This window comes from Miniopterus natalensis, chromosome 2, assembly GCF_054644295.1.
Source record: "Miniopterus natalensis isolate mMinNat1 chromosome 2, mMinNat1.hap1, whole genome shotgun sequence".
Taxonomy (NCBI): domain Eukaryota; kingdom Metazoa; phylum Chordata; class Mammalia; order Chiroptera; family Miniopteridae; genus Miniopterus; species Miniopterus natalensis.
In genome coordinates this window covers 13,202,657-13,226,842 of record NC_142082.1, presented here as the reverse complement: position 1 = coordinate 13,226,842, position 24,186 = coordinate 13,202,657, and the positions used below count along the sequence as shown (strand labels likewise).

The 24,186-nt window shown below is 38.8% G+C and overlaps 1 protein-coding gene across 6 annotated transcripts in view; it reads right to left on the bottom strand.

The window, feature by feature from the left end:
- Positions 1–24,186, bottom strand: part of DLC1 (DLC1 Rho GTPase activating protein) — a 322,808-nt gene that overhangs the window by 98,966 nt on the left and 199,656 nt on the right. The gene's annotated exons all lie outside the window — the stretch shown is intronic.

Here is a 24,186-nt window from a genome sequence, read left to right as displayed (position 1 = left end):
GGAGATTGGAGTACGAAGTCCTGCCAGGCACACACCCGCCTGGGCAATGTTTTCTTCCCCAGGAACATGGAAAGACCACTCTCGGGGAAAGGCGTAGGGAGACAAACCAATTGCCATTTCCGAGGGGGGAGAATTTGATCCCTTTGTGCTCTTATCTACACCCACTTCCAACTTGACGGATTTACCCTCTGCTGGGTTCCAGAGGTAGTAAAAAGGAGAGGAGGAAGCGCTTGATTTGAGTGCTGGTGGCAATGAATGAGTGACAATAGATGGGTCTCAGGGAGACAGCTTTGATAACAGCCTTAGCTCCCGGCTGGCTGTCAGCTACCGTCACACCCAGCACAACAGATGCACAGGGCACTCCGTCAGTCACACAGCCATCCAAAGGGAGTGCACAAACATGCTTCTTGTTCATTCATTCGTTCACACGGTCATGTGCAAATAATGTACTGAGTGCTACTGTGTGCCAGGCACAAGGGTTATAGCAATGAACAAAACAGCCCCCAATCCCTGCCCTTTGGAAGCTTATATCCAAATGGAGCCCATACTCTCTACATTCTCAAGACACGGTGAAACTGCTAGGCAATGATTTCCCAGATGTCTTAGTCTTTAATGAAATTGTTTTAATTAAAGAATAATTAACATAGGAAAATTTCTGCCTTGGTGCCAGGCTGGGAGAATCTGAATTTAAGTATTAAATGTCTAATGAAATTAAACCACAAAGAGCTCTAAAATACATTCCATTATGCATGTATGCTTCAAAAAGTATTTTTATTGTAGTGCTGTGGAAGGTGGGACAAAATTCATGGAAAATCCAGAATCCAGATTTTCTTAGAATTCTATATTGATTATAAAATATTAAACAACATTAGATACCACATGTAGCTTTTGTATTCTATCTCACATAAGCTAGAGCGCAAGCTCATGGAGTAATCTGCCCGCTTTTCTGTTCACTTCTACAAAAGGCCATGAATCGGCCCCTAACATTCCCCGCAGAACAGCTGCTCGAGTCCATTTACTGCCACCAGGTGGCTGAAGTGGCTCCACAGGGGTAGCAGCTGCCCGTGGCAAACAGTGGGCAAGGCCTTCCTCCAGCTGCCCCTGCTCTGGCCCCTCTCACCCACGCAGGCTGTTTCCCTGGAAAGGTGTCCTAGATGATTTTCTTCACTATGTGCCCTCCTTGCTTCCATCTTCTCTGCACACTGTCAAAGTGAACCTCTAATGGCCTCCTGCTCCAGAAGGTCCCATCAGGCCCACCTCCTCTCCTTCCAGGCTTTCAAGACCCTCACACTTTGGAACCAACTTAATGTGGTAACAGCTACAATGATACAGTTAACAATACTTTGTATATCCAGTTGTAAATTGTATCCAAGTCTCCTTCCTTGAATGGGGTCCTGTCTACTTGTAGAGAGAAGACACACATGTATGAACAACTTAAAAAATAGCAATATGCAATTATTAACTAAAATGCTTTCAAGTAGAAGCTTTCAAAATTGAACAAGGGAAAGAATAATTTCTTCAACAAATGATGCCCAGACAGCTGGGTATCCACATGCAAGAGAATCAAGTTGGACCCTTACCTCACACTTTATGCAAAAATGAACTAAAATGGATCACAGACTTACAGTTAAGAGCTAAAACTATAAAAATATTAGAAGACATAGGTGTAAATGTCCATGATCTTGGAATTGGCAATGGATTTCCTAGATATGATACCAACTAAAGAAGAGCTAGATAAATTTGGCTTAACCAAAATTAAAATTTTGTGCATTATTGAGAGAGTAAAAAGACAACCCCCAGAATGAAAGAAAATATTTGCAAATCAACAGACTTTTCTCCAAAGAACATAAACAAATGGCAACAAGTACATGAAAAGATGCTCCAGGTCTCTAGCTATCAGGGAACTACAACTCAAACCCACAATGAGCTACCACTTCACACCCACTAGGAGAGCTATAATTTTAAAAATGGAAAGTAACAAATGCTGGCTAAGATGTGGAGAAACTGGAACCCTCATACATTGCTGGTAGAAATGTAAAATGGTGCAGCGTTTGTGAAAAACAGTTTGGCAATTCCTTAAATCAAAAGTACAATTATCATATGACCCAGCAATTCTACTCCTAGAAACGAAATGGGTGTTCAGACAGAAACTTGTATAAGAATGCTCACAGCAGCTGAATAGCTAAATAGTTAAATGTATTTCACAACAAATGTATTTTCACAAAAGCTGAAAAGGGTAAATAATCCAATGTTCATCAATGGATAGGTGGATAAACAAAACGTAGTATAAGCATACAGTGGAATACTTTTCAGCCATAGCAAGGAATGAAGTACTGATACATGCTATAACACAGATGAAACGTGAAATTATTACGCTAAATGAAAGAAGCTAGGCACAAAAGGCCTCATATTACATAATCCCATCTATATGAAATATTCAGAATAGCCAAATCCATAGAGAAAGAAAGATTAGTGGTTTGTAGGTACTGGGGAGCTGGGGAAATGGGGAGTGACAGCTTAGTGGGTATGGGTTTTCCTTATGGGGTGATTAAAATGTTTTGGAACTAAATAATGATGGTTGCACAGCACTGAATATACTAAATGCTCCTGAATTATACATTTTAACATATTTGAAATGGTGAATTTTATGTTTGTGTATTTTACCACAAAACATAAAATTAAATGATTGATAATGGTTCTGGGGGTGGGGGAGTGAGGGCTTTTTAAAACAAGGTGGGCTTCTCAGCACAAAGAAAATGTAAAATTTGAATTTTCAGCAAAGATGGGTAAGGGCGACCCAGATAAAGATGGAAATTTGAGCAGAATAGCTTGTGGAACAAGTGGAGGTCATGTGGAAATGCTAAGAAAAGTCTCTTACTACGCTACAATTTTGATCCAAGTAAGAACTGCTTTAAAGCACTAACTATATTTTCATCAGAGACCAAATACTTCCAAATTGTTAAATATAACTACCAATAAGTGAACACATAAAATAGGAAGGTATATTCTTTTGATTTTGTAATCAGATATTATTGTCTTATCACCCTTGAGAAAAAGGCATATATTCCTTGGGATCACTCACAGTTCATCAATTTTTATAACATTTGCTTTACAAATACTGTGTTCCTGTGGAGAAGAGAGGTGGGGACACACACAGCATATTTATTTTTTCTATATCCAGAGTGAATCCATACATCACTGCATTAGGAGCTAAATTTGTCTTTGATTTATTATTGCAGTAAAGTGCAACCTGAAATATCCAGCATTTGAAATAGGGATTGTTAACTGTTCACATGGAGATCAATAGCCTCAAGAGGTATGACTGGCTCTGCAGCCGTGCAGTCACAGCCCAGAATGTCAGCAAGACAGGTTGGGGGCTGAGTGGTGAAAGGCAACCCACATAAGATGGTGTTAGGTGATTGCATTTTAAACTTAATGGCGTAGACTTGGGCCAAGAAGCACTGGAAAGTACTCCTGTGTACAATGTGGTAAAGGGACTCTCTTTTGTGTCTTCAATTCCTAGCCACTTTAACCTCATTGGGTTTTCTCTGCCCTAAATGAAGGTCATCACCTTTCACAAGTTTTCCCAACAAACTAAACAAAAAGCCATTGTGTCACCACCTCAGCTCCGTGGGGGATGCCAGACACCACTGACCTGGATGATTGCTGCTGGCAGCACACCCAAATAGAGACATCTAGATTGGGAAGAGACCTCCAAATCTGGCTGACAACCAAAATCCTTACTCAGGGACCCATTCTACTCACTGGGAAAAAATTATTTCCAAAGATCTTCCATTTCTTGATATCAAGGAAAGCACTGCTAAGTAGAAGTTCAACTTTACTGATCTTCTAAGAGACTGAAAATCTGTTATCTAAAAAGGCCTTTTATTTTTAAAAAATATATCTTTATTGATTTCAGAGAGAAGAAGAAAGAGGGAGAGGGAGAAGAAGAGGGAGAGGGAGAGAGAAACGACAATGATGAGTCATTGACTGACTGCCTCCTGCACACCCCCAACTGGGGATGGAGCCCACAACCTGGGCATATGCCCTGACCAGGAATTGAACCCTGATCTCCTGAATCCTAGGTCAATGCTCAACTGCTAAGCCACGCCCGGCTGGGCTAAAAAGGCCTTTTTATTATTATCATCAATCAATATTTATTTGGAAACTTTGGCATTCACGGGAATGTGCAACATCAGGAAATGTAGAGTCATCCTCAAAAACACACATTTTTATTAAATCTCTTGATTAGCCACCCTTTCAATCAAAAATAAGACAAGGGACAGGGGAAGCCCCATATCTTCAATTCTTTCAGATTATGGTAAAAAAACTAAATCTTAAAAGGTGGTTAGTGAAGATTATCCTATCTTGGGTCTTGAGCTACTATGGCAAGTGTTTTGAGAGAGGAACAGTACAGTCCACATTAGTATTTTGTTGTTAGACACATCTTTTAAAAGGCAAGTCAGCTATTATTTTTTGTCTATTCCCTTTAGTCCTGGCCATCTGATTGCTCCTTCAACAGAAGTTCCCAAATTCTACTTGTGAAAATTTCAGAACTGTTTCTGGAATCTGAGCACCACCTGGTGATTCCAGAACTCTTACTTCTCACTAGTTTCCCTCTAGCTTCTGCTGCTTATTTTCCTATGACACTGTCCTCCCACATCATTCTGCACTTTAGGCACTAGAACATTTTGTGAATCTTCTTTCTCTGTTATAAGGAGCTTAGGGTTTGGAAACAAAGGAACCTGGCTGAAATCCTAGTTCTCTCAGTGACTAGTTGTGTGACCTCCTGCAGTCTTCTTGGTATTTATGTCTTAATTTCTTCATTTGCAAAATAGGAAGGGTAATACTACAGGGTTGTTAAAAGGGAATCTGAAAGACTATATATAAACCACTCATAACAGAGCAGTGTACCTAGTAGGAGAGCTCAATAAAACTCGTTCCACTGGTCCATCAGACTAGAACTGGCCCTGTCCCCCCAAGGACCTTAACTGATGCCAAATACTTTGGGCAGCATCTCTGCACCATAAGGCAGCTGTGCTTTCGTTAAAGAACAGTAAATGCTCATTTAAAATAACAGTAATCTGTTTACCTCTGCGAAGCCTTGCTTTTTGTGTTATGTATATTTTGATCATTCCCTTGATATTTTTCTGCAATGCAACAAGAACTAAAAATTTAGAAGAAAAGTGACCACCAATGATATTCATCAAATATGGTAAAAAGTACACATAAAACTAACTTTAACTTAATGTTCCAAACCAAACTACCAACATTAATTGCTATAGAAACATTTCTTTGTACACATTTTTGCTCAGGAAACTTTAAAAAGAATTACTTGGTTGGCTAACACCATTGGAATGTCAATTTCTAATAAACAACAAGTCCTCCATTTTATTGGTCTGCTAGGAATACATATATATGAAAGTAGAGCATTGTAATTTGAAAAATTTATTTTAGCCTTAAAGTCTTTAAATTTGGCTTCAACTGTTCCTACTTTATATTGCATTTAATTTTTCAGCAGTTAATACATTTCAGTAAAAGGTGGAGAGTTTTAAATTACACAGTAAAACAGAAGCAAATCAAAAGATTTCCTAAAAATGTGAAGAATGTCTGAAACTTACTCTAATAAAAAAGAAATGTACCGAGAGCATGTTTAAGAAGCTGTTTCTTTTTGCACTTATTTTACCCTGAATTGCCATGATCGGCTTATATAATTTTTGGAATGACTATAGGCTCTTAGGGTATATAAAATATCTGACACATAAAAACAGTTGTGCATTTTTTTGCATAAAAACATTTGGGATCTTTTGACTATAAGAAGTTACTTAGTATTTTACATAAACTGTTTCCATTTAATAGCTGATAGTTTTAGAGTACAGTGGTCATCAGGGCTGCTCACCAGTTCTTTTACTGGCCCTGTGTCATGTGTGTTCTTCACTACCTCCTTGAAGACAAATGTGTCTATATAGCTTCTTTGGCTAATAGATAATTTCTAAGATGATGTCTTGAAGAGCTAGTGAGTAATTCACCAGTCCCACCACCATGGAAAAACTATAGGGAAAATGATGCCTGCTGATGATATATGGGCATGTCAGGGTGAATGGAATATGGAGTACAAGAAATGTGAGAAACCTGGAAAAGGAGTGGTCAAGAAAGCTTATGGAGACATTCAGTGCCATGCACAAGGGTTTGAACTGTATTTTACAAGCAATGGAGAAACTACTGAAGGTTTGTGAGCAGGGGCATAAAGTGACCAGAACTGGACTCTAGTAGAGTCTGGAAAAGCTTTGAGATGCATGCTAGAGAAAGCCCAGTCAAATGGAGAGTGGCGTTAAGGGCGATTCTGATGACAGTTCTGAAAGAAGAGGAAAAGCAGGGCCCCATCAGACACTGAACCTGCTGGCGCTTTGATACTGGACATCATAACTTCCAGAACTGTTTTAACAAATAATAATAATATTATTAATTGAAAAAAAAAAACAAATAAAAGAAAGAAAAAAGTTACTTAGATCCAGGTGAACATTAAAAGAATTACTCATCTACTCTTCTAAGGCTGCTGAAATTCTTCGGGGGAATAAAATAAATTAAGTTTGTTTGTTCTGTAAAGCAACCATAAAGCTTTCATAAACACAGTGAATCTTTTAAAATAGTGAATATCTGTTGGTTTTTGAAACATACACAGATGGAATCTATTTTCTAGAGGATCTCATAGCCTGTGAACAGATTTTGCTTCTGTGGGTCAGAAGAACTAATCCATGAAATAAATGACCACTAACTCTCATTTTCTGCTTCTTGGCTGCTATTGGAGGAATGTAAAATTCTTTGCAAAGTGAGAACAAATGGTGCAGACTCATCTGTTTATTCAGGGCTTGAGAGCTACAAACGTCAGTGAGACATTAATTGCAGAAGAATATTCGTGATTGTTCATGAGCATGGCAGGCTTAGACGTGGCAGGTTTTGACATGTGTATTCATGTCCGGCAGGACTTGTACATGGGGTGGGGAGCTTTAAGTGGTTGTCAGAGGAGAATTCTATTCTGGAAAGGTTCTGATTTGTTTTTCCTGCACTGCCCACTTCCTTCCTCAAGGAGCTACTTCCTCCTAAACAATATTTCCTCGCTCACCAATATTATCAGAGGACAGCATGCTCAGTAAGGGCGAGATATGGCAGTATCTACAGGAGCCAAGTGCTTGCAGATTTCTTCTCTTCTCACTATCTCTACTGTAGCTACTCCTCCCAGGGCCAAAGGCCAAGCAATTGTCCCATACTATTATTATACTTTAAGTAAATTAACCACCAAAGACAAAACGAAAAAACAAAGTTGGAAACTTCCTTAGGAATTTTCAAGGTGATTGTGGAAGATGGACTCTTGGAGTAGAAACCCCATCACTTTCCTTTGCTAGGTTTTCAGTAAGTTTTCCTACGTATATTAGGAAATGAAAGGCCAATTTGAAGAATTCCTGGAGAGCTCAGCCACTTAATCTCAACTAACTAAAGTCTGTTGCAGAGGGTGGAAATGTCTGTTTCTTCTATACCTCTGTGTGATTTTTAAATAGAAAGCTGATATTCTCATGTAAAGGTGGGAATTCTGCCTTTTAGAAAATCGTATTTCTCTTTCGGAGTGGCTCTTGACTGAGAGCAAGTTCCCCTGGATTGCTGAAGGATCCCAAGACACTCTCAAAGGCTTCATTCTCCAGGCACTCCAACCAATGTAATCATCACATTTACATTTGAAGATTTCCCAAACAGGTTAAGTCAAGAGTTCAGGAAGGAATGTGAAGAACCAGGCTGCCACCTACAACCAGAGAGGGCAAACATCCCATTCACACTATTCCCCCTGTAAAAGGAATTTCTGACCTCACCTCTGGTTAGAAGGAAGCTGAGAACTCTAAATTGAATGTATAGCACACAGAAGTGGACGTGACTATGCACAAGAGTTTATTTCTGGCAAAAATAACAAAAACAGTAGAGATTTTATCTTTTTCACAGTTGGAAAATAATTTTTTTCAAAAAATTGATCAAGTAACCCCCTTGTTTAATATTATTTTTGATTTATAGTTGAGTTTTCTCTACGGAATTAGAGGTACTTCCACATATTTTTTCATACTCTGGTAGAGTCAGAGAAATCAGTGCTGCTTACATGGCAGTGAACAGCACAGAAACTTATATAGTACTTTATAATTTATAGTGACCTGCCCTATCGTTTCATTTAATACTAATAAATGTTGATAGACTGGCTAAAATTGGCTGAGAGAGCAGTTACCCTTTCCCACAGTTCACCACATGGTCAGACTACATGGTCAAGTTTAAATTCTGGAAATGTGAGGTTCTCTTTCCAGGCCACTAGTCTGTCTTTCAGGGGAGATGCTAATGGCATCTCTTGGAAGTTACAAGTTGACAGCAATCGTAGATTTTCCAGAATGGTCTGTATATATAATATTCTCTATTGTCTAACCATGTGACCTGTTTTGTTTTAGAAAACACTTTTCTCTACATAGGGATGGAAGCTACTCTAATTTTGTCACAAATATAACTTTGAGTTCCCCTGGCTCTCTGTAGCTTTGGTAACCTTGGAAAATGCTTGGACTTTGATCTGAGGGTAGATTCTGTTCTACTTCAGGAGACTGTCCTAGGTATAGACTTAATTGGTTCTGAAGGAAGCTAAGAAATCTAAATTGAATGTATAGCACATAGAAGGGGAGGTGACTATGCCCAAGAGTTTATTTTTGGCAAAAATAAAAATCTTTGTGCTTCAAATCAAAGTCTTGGGTACCCATGAACTAATACTGGGAGGTGGTAATCTCCATGAACAACTGCAGCAAAAAACTGGACATTAATGAGAAATAGTTCATTAGTACTCTGTATGGAGTAATGGGGATGGAAATGACTACTGAGGTTCATCTAAATTCCCTGCATACTATAGTGATAATATTAACAAAAACAACACATTCTACTTCTACATATAGTCTCATATGGTGATTAGTCAACAAGACCTGGACCACCATATCATTATTGCTATTTCTATTTAGATACCAGGAGGCCACATTGTCTCTTATACCCCTGTCCCCTTTCATTTTAAGCCCAAAACCATATCATCTCAGAGATCATGTGGCAGAACCTATAGGCCTGAAAAGCTGGGAACAGAAATCTTAGCGGATTCCCTAGATGAAGTTGAGGCTGGGAGAAGTTTGCGACTTGCCCAATATCACACAGTAAGTAATAGAAGAGCAGCAGTACTATTCTCTTGAGTATGTACATCACTGAAGAAAACTGAAGATACAGGCTGGATGGTTGTACTGAGTCCCCCAACATCAATGCATACTCTCAGGGAGATCCACCAATATGTTGTAAGACATGACAAAAGTTAAATGAAGCTTTTTGTATATTTCATATCATGTAATCGTAACTGTGGCTAATTTATTATGACATGGGCAACTGTTTTGCTTCTCACCTCACTTTTAGGCATCATAGAAAAAAGTACAAATTATAAAAAAGAAATTGTTTTACCACAACTGGTTTGATGGCTATTGTACTTCATTGAATAAACTTTAAAAAAAACACCTTTATTGATTTCACAGAGAGGAAGGGAGAGGGAGAGAGAGATAGAAACATCAATGATGAATCATTGATCAGCTGCTTCCTGCACGCCCCCGACTGGGGATCGAGCCTGGAACCCGGGCATGTGGCCTGGCCAGGAATCGAACTGTGATCTCCTGGATCCTAGGTCGATGCTTAACCACTGAGCCACGCCCAGCTGGGCTCATTGAATAAACTTTGGCCTGAATATTTCAGCATTTATGTTGCTGGTGTTTAGGCTGAACTTAGTCTTAAGTGTGACAAAGTACTTCACTAAATGTCTCCACCCTGTTCCCTTTCCTTCCAGTTTTCCATTAGTAATTGGGATAGTTGTAATATTTCACATAGCTGTTAGGAAAATGACAAAAGATTGTGTATACAGGGTAGGCACTTTGTAAACTCTAAATTTATATACAAACATGAATAATTATTATTGTTGCAAAAGAACTGAAGTGGCCATAGTAACTTTACTTACTAAGTTCTTGGTCTAATATTATTAGGATTCTCCCCCTTTTAGTTTGTATATTTGGTAAGAGAGGGTTCTGAAATGTGTTTTATTTCTTCCCTTGAGACTCACTATTCCTTTTTAAGGAGTTTCCTCTTCATATAAACAGGAAATACACAATTACCCGAGAACATCTAGGTAAAATTAAAAAGAGGGAAATCTGCAAGTTACTTATTTGATAAAGGATTTGTATCTAGAATATATAAAAAAATATAACTTAGCAATAAAAAGAAATAACCCAATTAAAAAATGGGTAAAAAACCTGAGTAGACATTTCTCAGGGAAGGCATATGCATGGCCAGTAGTAGCCTGATAAGATGCCCACCATCACTAGCCATGCATATAGAATGGAAAATGCAAATCAAAACCACAAAAAGGTATCATATCACACCGGCTAGGAGGGCTGGAAACAGTCAGACACTGACGAGCGTCGGGGAGGCTGTGGAGGAACTGGAGCCCTTACACACTGCTGGTGGTAATGTAAAATGGTGCAACTGTTTGGAAAATAGCCTGGCAGCTCTTCAGAAGGTTAAATGTAGAGTCGCCATATGAGCCAGCAATTCTACTCCCAGGTATACATCCAAGAGAAGAAAATATATGTACACATAACAGCTTGTATATGAGTGTTCAGAGCAGCATTATTCATAATAGCCAGAAGTGGAAACAAACTGATACATCAACTGATGAACAAATAAATAAAATGTGCAATATATATATACACAATGGAATATTTGGCAATAAAAACAAAAAAAATAATACATGCTGCAACGTTATGACACTTGAAAATATTACACTAAGGGAAAGAAGTCAGTCATAAAGAACCACATAATGTATAATTTCATTTATATGAAATATTCTGAATAGGCAAATCCTTAGAGATAGAAAGTAGATTAGTGATTAGTGGTTGCCTAGGACTGGGACAAAGAGTCGAGGGAAGGGGACTTGGGGGAAAATGGAAAGTGAATGCTAATGGGTACAGAGTTGCTTTATAGGATTGATGAAATGCTCTAAAATTGTGAAAGTCTGAACATACTAAAAACTATTGAATTATGTACTTTAAATAGGTGAATTAAATAGTATGTGAATTATGTCGCAAAAGAGCTTTGGAGAGAGAGAGAGAGAATGAATGAATGAATGAATGAATGATTTTTCCTGGATTCTAAATTTTACCTGAGATTTCCTTAGTGAAAGCAGGTAACTTCACAAAATGCTAAGAGGCTTTCCACCTCCAGATTAATGAAGGGAACCTGGCCCCTAAAAATCTAATGATAAATTCTCTAAGTGTTCATTTCACTCAAATTGGTGACCTGCAGTTATTGGGAACATTTACATCTTAGACCAGATGGATTAGCAAAATGAATTTGGTCCCAAGTGGATCAAAGAACTTAATGGCCAAAAGCTTTGATGTTGTCAAACAACTAACCAAATAACATGTTGGATAAAAAGAAAACAGATGTACAGACACCGCTGATGGGGGCTTTGATCTCCTCTGTGGTGGCTGCCTGCTCATAAAGGACACTGGGAACTTTGTTGCTCTTTCTAATGAGCCTTCCCTGCTTTATTAGGTTCACTGATTTCATGCACACCAAACAGGCGGGAAACGGCACTGCTTTCTAAGAAAGGACTTTGATGTTTGACTAATACTAGCCAATAAACCATTTCTTGCACTCTCAGCCAGTAAATAGTGATTATAGGATCTCTTCAAAAATACTATATTCAGTTTCTGCTGGTGTGAAACAGGATGGCAGCCAAGAGTCAAGAACACCTTGGAAGTCCCAATCAGATTCAGGCAACAATTTGCTTTCTAGTTTATTTTTTTTTACTTAAAATCATTGTCTGTGTGTGTCTCATGATACTGGTAATTCATAAAGCCAGTTTAGGTTGCAATGCATGTATCTAGGAGAGCTAATGTCACTCCTCTTTTAGGTTTTGACACCTGGGGAGTTGAGGGGAGATAGGCTGCCTAAATGAAGTTAAGTAAAGGTAGCCATGATCCACAGAAAGACAGCATTTTTAGGGTTACGTTGTGAAGAAATACTGTGCCAAAGGGTTTTAGGCATTTGCCACTTTGCCTGTGGTGTGGAGAAGGGAATGGTAGGTCACTGTGTCACAAACATGCATGTATCACCAAAGAGCACCAGCCTTGGAGTCAAAGAAATTAGGTCAGGATCCTATATTCACCATTGACTACTACGTATTTGGGGCTAATTACTTAACCTTCTAACTCCTTGATGACTTCCTTTGTTTAATGAGATAATTGCTAGAGTTTCTATTTCTATATATTTTAAGTTTTAAAAAGATACAGATCAATTATTACTTCCTAATTTATAAAAGGAATATGCGTTACTTATGAAAACACAGATAAGCAAAGAGTTGGAAATTTCACTTTTATTAGCCCATGATTCTTCATAATCTCATACACAAAGTCAAAGATTGTTAGAGCAGAGAGGTAGGGCAGCAGTTATCTTGTCCATGCCTCTTCTTAAACACATGAGGAGACTGAGATATGACTTGTCCAAGGTTACATAGACATTACTGAGCACACATCACTGTGTTCAAATAGTTCAAACTGTCCTGTTCTCTAATTGTTTGCAAATGGCATTATTTGATCTTCACCTTGAAAGCTTTCAACAAAAGTATAAACTTTAAACCATCATATTTCTTATGTAGATATGCATGGTTGTATTTTATTTACAAAGGGAATCTTTGTGGAATTTTTTATAGGCTGCTCGAGCCAGCTGTCGGCTTTCTCCGAAAAACACAATTAACCCAAGGATCCCTGCACATCTGGCATATCCAATGTAGTCTCCTGTGTTTACTTGTGTTCGCTTTAAGACTACCATAATGGCCCTTCTTGGGTTCTTAGTTCTTTGGTGAGTGTGGTGGGAGCTGTTCTCCTGAATAACAAGATAGTCCCATTTCACCTGGCTATTGCTGTCTGCAGCAGACACAGGATGGGGTCAGTGGAAAATCAGCATCATTAGAGGAAGTAGCCAAGCTTACCGGGAGGGGAATAGAGACAGTCCCCCTTCAGTGAATGCTGAAGCTGGGTGGGGTGATGTGTGGGGACAGCTTAGGATTTTCTTTCTCCACAGTCACACACACAAAGTAAGTATGGAGTCATTTTTACTTCTTTGCCATTCCAACCTGATGATTCAGCTGAAGTCTCAGAGTGTGAAGAGAACTGTGGCTGAAAGGTGCCCCCCACCATTACCCACATTCATTTCAAGTGACATTAATGTTGCCTTGGCAATTGCGAAAATATCATATTGCATTAGACAGAGTCCTTAGAAATAGCTATTTATTTTCTTATGCTGTCTCCTCCCATGATAGGTATAACTTTTTTTTTAATATGTAGGAAATAAAAAATTTCCATTTGTTCTATTTGTTTGCTTTCCCTGAAGGAACAACACTATTTTTGGAAGAAATGGTGGCATACTAAGCAAATGAAGTATTAAAAATACAGTATTTATTCACACTTTTGACTACTATTAAACAGACATTTTACAACTCTGGTTTATATTTGTTTACAGCCCTTATCTTCATTTCAGACACTCATATTTCTATCTGAGAGAAATTTCAACACATTTTTAGTATGTTTTCTTTTTAACCAACAATTAAATTTTTTTCTTAAAAAAATAAGCTATTTTAAAGTCTGAATATTATTTTTAAAATACTTTATTTGAATCATAGAGTATATTTATAAAAGAGAATTTGCATAGGATAAGAATGTACTCCATAGAAATTTCAAATAAAGGTCCTATTATCTCACAATTAATTATGTACCTCATCTTCTATCACATTACTTCAGTTTCAATAAAATATTTAAACACATGAATGAAAGTGGAATAACTTAACCTGTCATCAGGATATTTTGTCAATGCAATGTTTTGATACTCAGATACGCCTGAATTGTTCATTTTCATCCAGCTGTTTGGTATTAAATAAATACACCCTTCATCTGCCATAAATCCTTAGAGTAAGAGTCTTGACTGAGGATCTGGTTGCAGGGAGATGAATTCTATTGGTTTATTGTCTTTCACGCTAACATAGTAACACCGAATGCCTTGGAAGTCTCAAGCACTCACAAGCTATAACAAGTAAATGTTTTCTTTAGCTTTTGTCTTTCTTCTTTAAAAATAATGGGGTATATATTCAAGTGAGTTTACAACCTTGGATCATGCTGTAGTTATTTTTCATACAACTTATTCGTATTAAGAAAACTGATAAGAACACATAAATAACTCTAAACTAGATACTGGTCCCTGATCCATTAGTAGTGGAAGCTAAATGCAAGTTCCAGTAACACATATAGTGAGTAGCTGGGAAATTCGGGACAGGACTCTTTCAAGCTTATTTCCTGTTTATATACACATCCTAGTCTAATTCTAATTAGTACCCCCAAATCAGCCTTAATTAGTACTTATATTTTGGCCATTTACTTAATTTAAAGCAACACATTCATCTTATGAAGAAAAGTTCTGTGTATAAGGAAATCTGAAGACAATATTAAAAATGAAGTGAGCTGTTTCTTAGCACTACCATCTTAGAGCAAAGGAGTGTAGCCGGGAGAACATCTGTTAAGTGGTAGAATACCTTTGTTCATTCCTTTTCTAAACAACTGTCTTAAGTTCCACTTAAAATAAAACAATGGTGCATGTAAGGTACATTTGTCAAATGAACGCTGGAGAGTGTAAGGATTAAATTTTGAAGCCACACTAATCAGAAAATGCCACATAAATGCTGAAAAGTTGAATTTTGTTGGGTTGTTTTTGCATGGGATTCTAGCAAAGAAAAGAAAGATTTGTCTTCAAAAACAAAACCAGAGCAATTAATTTGTAAATAATGTAATTTCAAAAGAAGGTAAACCAGAAAATATTTTGAAACCCTTAATAATGGTATGAATGGATAGTCAAGACTGAATTCTAGGCGTGTAGACTTGACCAGCCTTCTCTGTTAGGTCTGGTTCTTATTCTACTTCTTTCAGAGAAGGAAAAGCTCATTTTCAGAGTGTTGGTTGTGCTCCCACCACTGCAGTCAGTGGTTTGCCTAAGTTGTCTCATTTACATGTCATTACCATTCTATAAATCAGGTAACACTCTGCCTAATTTTGAGGTGAGCAACAAAACTGAGATTGAGAAAAGTTAAATATTTTGCCCACGCCATTCATTTACAGACAAAATTTGAACCCAAGTCTTATTTACTCCAAAGCCTATGATCTTTGCCCTACAGCAAGATGCCTTTACACATTTTGGAGCTTCTGAAAGTTGGTCTGAATCCATAAGGCAGAGGGTAAAATATAAGATTCTGGTGGAGGTCAGGAGCTCATGAGACAGCGAGGCAAGGCTGCCTGGGATGGGCCAAGGAGCTCATGAGACAGCGAGGCAAGGCTGCCTGGGATGGGCCAGCGCAAGGACAAAGTGAGTGGGGTGTCCTGCTCCTCCACATTCCTGTGGTGTAGAGACATGCTCCTCAGGCTCCTGTTACTGAGGATGGCTGACCTAGAAGCACCTGAGTCACTTGTGCTACGGAGATAGGGCAATATGTCATTATTGTCTGTGTTGCATTCAAATAGCCAATTGCCCTGGTCTATTCATTTTAAAAGGTAAGATTTAGCCAATTTACTACAATAAAAGAGCCATTTAAAAAAATGGAGTAGTTTGTGTACTTTTAACATTTGTTGCATGATATCAGCCAGATATTTCCCTAAAGAAAAACCAACTTGTTTAGAGCTTATAACTAAGCTGAATAAAGGTGTAAAATACATTTAACTGTCAATTTATATGTAATAGCTGTTATCTTCTGGGTATTTTTATTGACATGGGGTCTTATCCAGTTATTTAATAATGAAAGTACGTTTTAGTTTGCTTGCATTTTTGTAAGTATATCCTTTTAGAAATGAAAATCTGAAAGGGAGCCCGGCCGGGCGTGGCTCAGCAGTTGAGCGTCGACCTAGGATCCAGGCGATCGGGGTTCAATTCCCGGTCAGGGCACATGCCCGGGTTGTGGGCTCGATCAATGACTCTCTCATCATTGATGTTTCTATCTTGCTCTCTCTCCCTCTCCTTTCCTCTCTCTGAAATCAATAAAGATATATTAAAAAAAATTAAAAAATAAAGGAAACGAAAGGGAGGCAGTGAAAGGAACAGGCATAGCTTAATTTTTACTCCAATTTTACATATGAAAATGAAGTATCTAATGTTTTTTTGACCATGAAGTGCCATTTAATGGGCCAAGGAAAACAGTGCTTTTATTTAAATTTACAAAATGAGATAACATCTAGAAGCTGGGTCTAAAGTGGTACTTTTTTTCATTTGAGATATCTTAGGAAAATGTGGAGAGAGTGCATTGCACTACCCTCAAGTCTTAAGGTCAAAAGGAAATTTGCATATCCAATATCTCTAATTTTTATCATTTTTCATTGTTGCAGAATGACAAATTCCTTCAGTGTGATATTCTAAATCTGTGAATAAAAATAGCTATTCTGAAGCTCATTTGTGTCCAATTTCTGGTGCAGTAGGACTAGATGAGATCTTGAAGGACAAAACCCTTCCTAAACTAAAATTTAACAATAATCAACCCATGGGCTACCCAGAGGTCTTTTGTTCAGATGAAAGATATTAAATCTTCTCTTAGAAATCACTCTCTTGAAGAGTATTCCTAAAAAATGGAGCCAAATGGCTCATCACCACCCACCAGGCCACATATAATAAGTTAATTTGGACAAATTGCCACATACACATTCAGTCTTGGAGACCTTTAATTTCTAACAGCTTTAAACACATCCGTTAAAGCTAAACTGAGGGGAAGGGACTATAAATAGCAGAGAGTTTGCAGAAGGCTTGTTTGAAGACTAGAGCCTTTGGTACTTATTACACAAAACGCTAATAGTAGGAAGCAGGAAGAGGCAGTAAAAGGCAAAGCAAAATTTTAAAAGAGCTGTAATTAAGCTATTACACATTTTCTGAAGTGAAAATGGAACCCATTTTTGAAATTCTGAATAATTCATTTATGGTAAATCTAAAAGCCCTCCTTGTGGACATAAAATATTAAAAGCCATGTAAAATAGAATATCTTATTAATTTACTTAAGGATTAAAATAATGCTGAAGGCAGAATCTATTGATTGCAGTGTTTCGGCAGCATAAGTTGTTGCAAGATCAAGGTATGTAAATCTTTCTTTGAATATAATCTTTTAAAGTCTCATTCTCTCTCCCAACACTTATGGCTATAGACCTTTGATTTTCTGTATTTTAAAGGATTATATTTTTTAGTTTAATTCTCTTTTATAATCTTAGTTCAAGTTGATTGACATCAGTGAATGGCGTTATTGTACTTTAACCAATGGAAGAGGTGATTAAAAGATATTAAAAACAGAATTAACATTTAAAATCCCTAGCCTGCCAATTAAGCTATCAACATGGTCATACAGTTGCTTCATTCATATCCATGGGAAATCACCTACAAAAGTGTCTACAATGAAAAGAAAAATAGTAATTTATTTCAGTGTATTACAGCATAGATTTTTAGATTCTTTAAAAAAATTATTAACCTCTGACAATATTCCTGTAACATCTCTGACAAAAGTAAATCTTATTGCACTTGCTTTGGAGATGGATTCAAAAGAATACATTAGGTATATTTTGAATAAATATTGTGCAGGGCAATGATTACCACATTTTATTATGACTTTACTAAAATAAATACAACTTGAGATCAACATTACAAGATCATCTCTATCTAAAAGGATTTACTACTTTGCCCAGATGATCTCTTAGGTGTCGGAAAGACAAAGCCAGAGCTAGATGTTCCTGGCTTCTATGAATCAGTAGGAAAGAGGAGACGTGTCTGGTCCTAACAATCATTTGACTTTTGTAAAATCAGAAATGAACTACAAACCATTGAGCCTTTTCAGATTTCAATTTCTCTCTGTGAAATGAAGGGACTGCTGCCTTAGATGGCTTCAAGGTCCCTTCCAACTCTAATCTTTTATGATTTTATAAAAATTATTCTCATACAGAAGTCCTTAAACCTCTTCCGTTGTTTTGCTCTCTTTTTGAAGGACCAGCAGCACAGGGGACAAAATCATGCACGACGATCCAGGGGTGTGTGCACATATACTGTGCAAGGAGAGAATAAATCTTTCTATTGCTCACACTCCCATTTTGTTTTTTGGCCTTTCTGACCACATTGGAGAAACATTTGTAGTATCCTCAGAATACAGCATACAAAGTTGCACATCTCTTTCTGGGTTATAACTGATTATTGTAAAACAGTATAGACCTAACACACATGTTGAAAGAATGAATGAACAAGTAAAAGCATTATTCTAACATCTTTTGGGGCAAGTTAATAAATATTGCTTAGCTCTATGCTCATAAACATTTAGGTTTGCATCTATCCTCATTTTTATCCCAGATCACATACCTTGTGTACTTGTGTGTGTGTATAAATGAGAGTATACTAACATATGTATTTATATTGTAGACAGATGTATTTCATATTTTTAAAAGAAATCTTAAAATATGTCTCTATATATTGACTCTGTGATAATATAAAACTAATATCAATCAGCTCACTCAACTCATTTTGATCATTTCCTCACCCTCTGTTATACTTGACCCTTGGCTAACCCACACAAAACCACTGGATAAATTAGAAAAAGGTGCCCTCTCTGAAGACACTGCCCCCTAGGTGTATGGCTTAGTGAGGTATCAACACCTTTCAACAAATTAGAAAAAGGCCTCCCTTTCTCAGGTGGGGCAGCTCCCCTCCAGGCTTCGGAGCTCCCAGCCTGACTTCAGCTCCCAGGAGTCCTCTTGGCCGAGAGCCCTTGAGCAGGGCAGATCCTGCCTAACTGTGGCCCGGGTTACAACAGTTGGCAACTGTAATCAGCCTGATTTCCTGGAATCTTATAAAAGCCATTCCACCCCGGTGATGTACATGCTCTTTGAGGTGCAGTTCCATGAGGGCGTGTACTTAACGATCAGAAGCTTGAGCAAGTATGTGCTGAGCCTACTGTGCGCACTGCACTCTGCTGACCACTGTGGGAGTGTGGGAGTGAAGTGAAGACAGGTCCTTGCCTTCAGAACACAGTCTAGTTGGGCAGTTGGAACAAAACCAGGCAGTGTGGTGTGATTTGGAAGCCTGGCTCTGAGTATACAACCACTTGTTTTTCCGCTTTCCTGATTTGTATAGAAAGGAGATCAGATGCGAGGATTTTGAGTGCGTCCACCTAGGGTAATAGGTTTCTTATCTCTCATCTATAAAGAACCACCAGCAAAATGTTATATCTAGTGCTTACTGTGAAGAAACAACAAGGTTGGTTGTTATGTGCACATGGCTGGGAAGGCTTCCTAAATTAAGCATTTAATGTCCTATTGCAATAGCACGAAATCACTGGAGAAGACTGGGGCAACTGTTCCAGGACTGGGATGTCGCAGAGGCAAAAGCACAAAGGCAGGAATTGCTAGAAGATGGGTATGAACAGTGAGAAGTTTGAGGAAACTGCAGCAGGATGCTGAGGTTGGGTTATATAGGGGGAGGCAGGTGGGGTCTGTCATTCCACCCTCTCCAACCGATCACAAGCACGTAATTGCCAAATGACTCTTCAGTGATGTGAGCTGGATCTGTAGCTGCAGAGGAGCCTTCCTCAGGGTGTAATGTTCAGGGACTGAATCCAGGATCCTGGCCAACATTACACCACACTCTGCGCACCCAGTGAAACAATTAACCAGCTCTCTCTCACACATACACACAAGCACATGCACACATGCACTCACATGTAAGCACAGACCTCAAGAGGGAAAGGATCCTGATATGAAATCTCAGGCCTGTGCCATGCTCTCCGACTTCAAAGGGGAAGCCATCGAGGGGAAGTATTAGAAACAGGAAGCGTTCCAGCAGAAGAGTGTTAAAATATTGACTGCTGCGGCCCTGTAACCCAGAGAGAAATGTTCTCAAGCAACAGAGCAATTTACAAAGTGGCCTGAAGTCAGTCAGAGAGAAAGCAGAGTTTGGGAGGTGAGCCAAGGAACTTGCATTTCTGCGATGCTTGTTCTGGTGCCAGTGATAAACATGAGTGCATCCCTCAGCCCCTCTGCCCACGGGAGAGCTATCGAAGCGGCTGCAGGGCTCTCTGAACATAAATAATCTTAATCCTCAAGTGAACAGTAGACACATGGGAACACGATTAGGGGGACTTTTCCGCTTAGCTCTTTATGGAAACTTCCAAAGGAACAAACTTCAGCCCACTATGGAAGTAGATGTCTCTGGAGAGCCGGGCATGTCTCTCCACAGTTCACCAGACTGGACTTGCTTTTCCCATAATAGTGTTCTCTAAGCCGCAGAAGCTTCTGAAGAAGGAAGGGGCTTAACTGGATTCAAGGGTGCAGAAAGGGCTGGTAGTTCAAAGGAACATAAAAACGACCTTCATTTGAGTCATGTGATGGCCACGTGGACTAGCTCATCTAGTCTTCCTTAAGATGTTTTTATTTATTTATTCTTTTAAAATACTCACCTGAGGATATTTTTTCCATTGCTTTATTTTTTATTTTTTTAGAGAGTGTGTGGACGGGAAGGATGGAGGAGGGGAAGAGAGAGCAAGAGAGAGAGAAAGCACTGAAGTAAGATAGACACATCCATTGGCTGCCTCCCACACAAGTCCCGCCTGGGGCTGGGGATGGAACCTGCAACCCAGGTATGTGCCCTTGGCTGGGAATGGAACCCGAGACCCCTCGATGTGTGGGCTGACGCTCTAACCACTGAGCCACACCGGCCAGGGCAAGATGTTTTTAATTTCGGTGGAAGGAAAGGATGCAATAATCACTTGTCAATTCTTTTTTAGCAACTTGGAATAACCAAGTTATTAATGACGAGTTTCTATTCAAATCTGAATAGAATTTAATTTGAAAATATCTTCGAATAGGGAAAACCCCAAAATATGTAAAATCTCAACCTTTCCTGAAGACACAAGTTACCAGCCCGGTTTAGGCTGTTTCTCACTGTCACACTGTCAGCAGGTGGGTGTGGTTCAGCATGAGAAGCATTAAATTATGAGTAGTGTCGGAAAGTTTTGGCTCTCTCTTCTAATCAGATTAAGAAGGCTAAGAAAGAGAGGGCAAGAAAGGCCAAAGACGGGGTTGAGAGAAAAGGGAAATAAATCTATGAGAGAGAAGGAGGCAGCTGGGGAGAAAAGGAGAAAAGCAGGGGAGCTTTTCTACACCTGAGTTATTCTTGCACGGACTCAATGTCTGGCTGAGAAATGCTGCACTTCAACAAGGGGACTCTGAGAGGTCAACTCCTGGATCTGTCCTCTCCCTGTATGCACACTTTGGGCTTCTCACCTGAAATCAGAGCAGATGCTTAAAAATTATCCAAAGAGGTGAGAAGTGCTTTCAATTAAGAGTTAAGAAAAGGCCACTTAGGAAGGAATTAATATGTAAATATCTACTCTAAACACCTTCAGTGTGAGCAAGTGGGAGGCAACATCACACGTGAACGCAAGTTTTCCTGTGCTAGATTTTCCACCCTGATTTGAGCACATTTCCCCCCTCTGGTTTCCTTTTCCTCCATTTCTGGTTTTCAAACTCATTATACCCTTTTGTATGTTTTTATAATCTAGTTCAGGTTGAAGTGTTGACCGTAAAAGGAAGATATCTAAAAAATTAATATATTGGTATGAGTCTTAATGTAGCAGAGAAAACATAAGAAAAGCTTTCCTTCTCCTCATCACCCATCTAAATGGCAAAGTAACATGGTAAAGAGAAGCTTTCAGTTCTTTCAACAGGGACAAAGGGCACCAGCTGAGGATCTCCCTTTTGCCAGGCCCTCCAGTTGGTGAGCTATTCTTCCATGAAGACCCTGCTGCGTTGTTAGGAAGTAAGAGGCATTAGCACACCACTTGCTATCTCTCAGGGGCCAATTAGCCAGTTTGGAAGATCCAGACCCTGGGCGCCTTTCATTTCTCTTTTAGCAGCCTGCCTTTTGGTCATTTACTATGCTTCATTAAGAGGGGTAATGCTCAGATCTGTCCATTTGGTTCACACTTAGGAGCTCTGACGAGAGCCTTGCTTGGGGAAGGCAATTGAAGTCATTGTAGGGAGATGGGGGATTATCCATGGATTAGGATTATCTAAACCACTGTTTTTCAAACCTTTTAATTAGGAGTCCTTTTACACATTAAAAACAACTACTACTATGCATCCCAACACGACAGTAATTATACTGTTGTTAGTATCTGTTGAGTAAGGCAAGTATGTGCTCATATGGAAGAAAACCTAGTCCATCTTGTCTTCTCGGTCTTCATACACATTCTGTTCCTCTGCCAATTCCTCTTGGAAAGACATCTTTCCTAGGGCAGCAATACTCTGAATTCCTTGTGGTTCAAGTATAGAAATGAAGGTTTACAGATGAAGCCTGGTATCTATCATCAGTTGGAAACCCTAACTGAATTACAAGTGCAGACTGTTGAGAGGTTTTGGAATAATGAATACTAAACACTAAGGGAAAATAAAAAAATAAAACTCCTTCCATTTCATTACAGGTGTTTCTATTTGGAAAGGCTTAAATTTGAAGATGGCTAATGATTTTCTTGCTTAGTGATGATTTAATATGTGTGTGAATCAGAAGAAATTGAAATCAACTGTTAGAGATAATAGACTATGACCCTAACGTGTTTTTTAGCAATGCTTTGGCCTATTTACTGAATGGGACTAAAGATTTAAATTTCATAGTACAAGTAGAAGGCATGCTAACATCAGAAACAATTGCAAAGACTTGCATAGTACTAACAGAGTGAACTTTCCCCTCCCCTGAGCTATGACCCATATTAGAAAGTTGTTTCTCCTTGTTCAGTATTTGAAAAATTGTTTTCAGTATTTGGGCTCCACCTTCTCTAAACAGATAACTTTATCTTTTTCGTCATCAAGAAAACGAAGGTGATCAGTTATAAATTACTTCAAATTATTTGCAATATCTGTATTCTTAGGGCCAAAAAAGCTGCTCTTGTCTTTTCATGTATTTTTCTTGGATGTCGTTGCTCTTTTTCTTATTTGCTGATGACTCCCATATTGGCATCTCCTGCCCTACCTTCTCTCCCATGTTTAGATTCTGGCATGAACCTGTCCACTGGCCACATACACCTGGATGGCCGCAGCCACCTCATACTCACCATTTCCTCCCTAAATTGTTTCTTTTCCAAAAATTCCTCATCTCAGTGGAACCACCATTCCTCCAACCATCCAGGTTAGGAACCTGGTGATAAACCCAGACTTCTCTTTTTTCCAACACTCCCCATTCCCAATTAATCTCCAGGTATTAATTATTTTACTTTTAAAATATTTCTCAAATCTATCCCCTGCCTTTTAGCTCAGCATACTTCCTTTATTCAGGCTCTCATAAACTTTCCTCTGTGTGCTTACAATGGCTCTTAAAGGCTCTCCATTGCCTAAAAATAAGGTCCCTGCCTGTTAATATAACATTCAAGACTTTTCATAACCTTCCGTTTCCACTTTCATCTGCCACTCTCTGGTCCACTTTACCAAACTGCACATACCAAGCAATGCTTTTATTCCTTCGACTAGAAATCTCCTCCCTCCCTTCCCTCACCCGATTGACTCTAACCCGCTTTCTCTGAGCCGCATGCCAAGCTATGTGCCTCTCCCGTGATCATATTATACCTGACCATACCTATTTCTTATCCCTTGTATGCTATATTACCTTGTAGTTATCTGTTAATTCATAATCCCTCCCACACCTTTAATGATTCCAGTCAAGAAGGAAGAAATTGGTCTACACTGAGACAAATTTTTTGTTTGCTTCTATAAAAAATGATGGAGATTCTTTTGCCGTATCTCCATTGAGCGCTGAGCTTTATTTTGCTCTCCCCTCAAATTAGGGCAGGATTATCACTTGCTTGTAACCAAAGGAATGTGGCTCTGTGACTTCTAAAGTTAGGTCAGAAGAGGTGATGCTGCTTCTCCTTGTTCCCTGGGACATTTGTTTTGGGAGCCCCAGTAAGACATCTGACTGTTTTGAGGCTGCCGTGCTGGGAGGAAGCCCAGGCCATAGGAAGACGCCATGTGCAGATGCTCTGCTGAGCCTCAG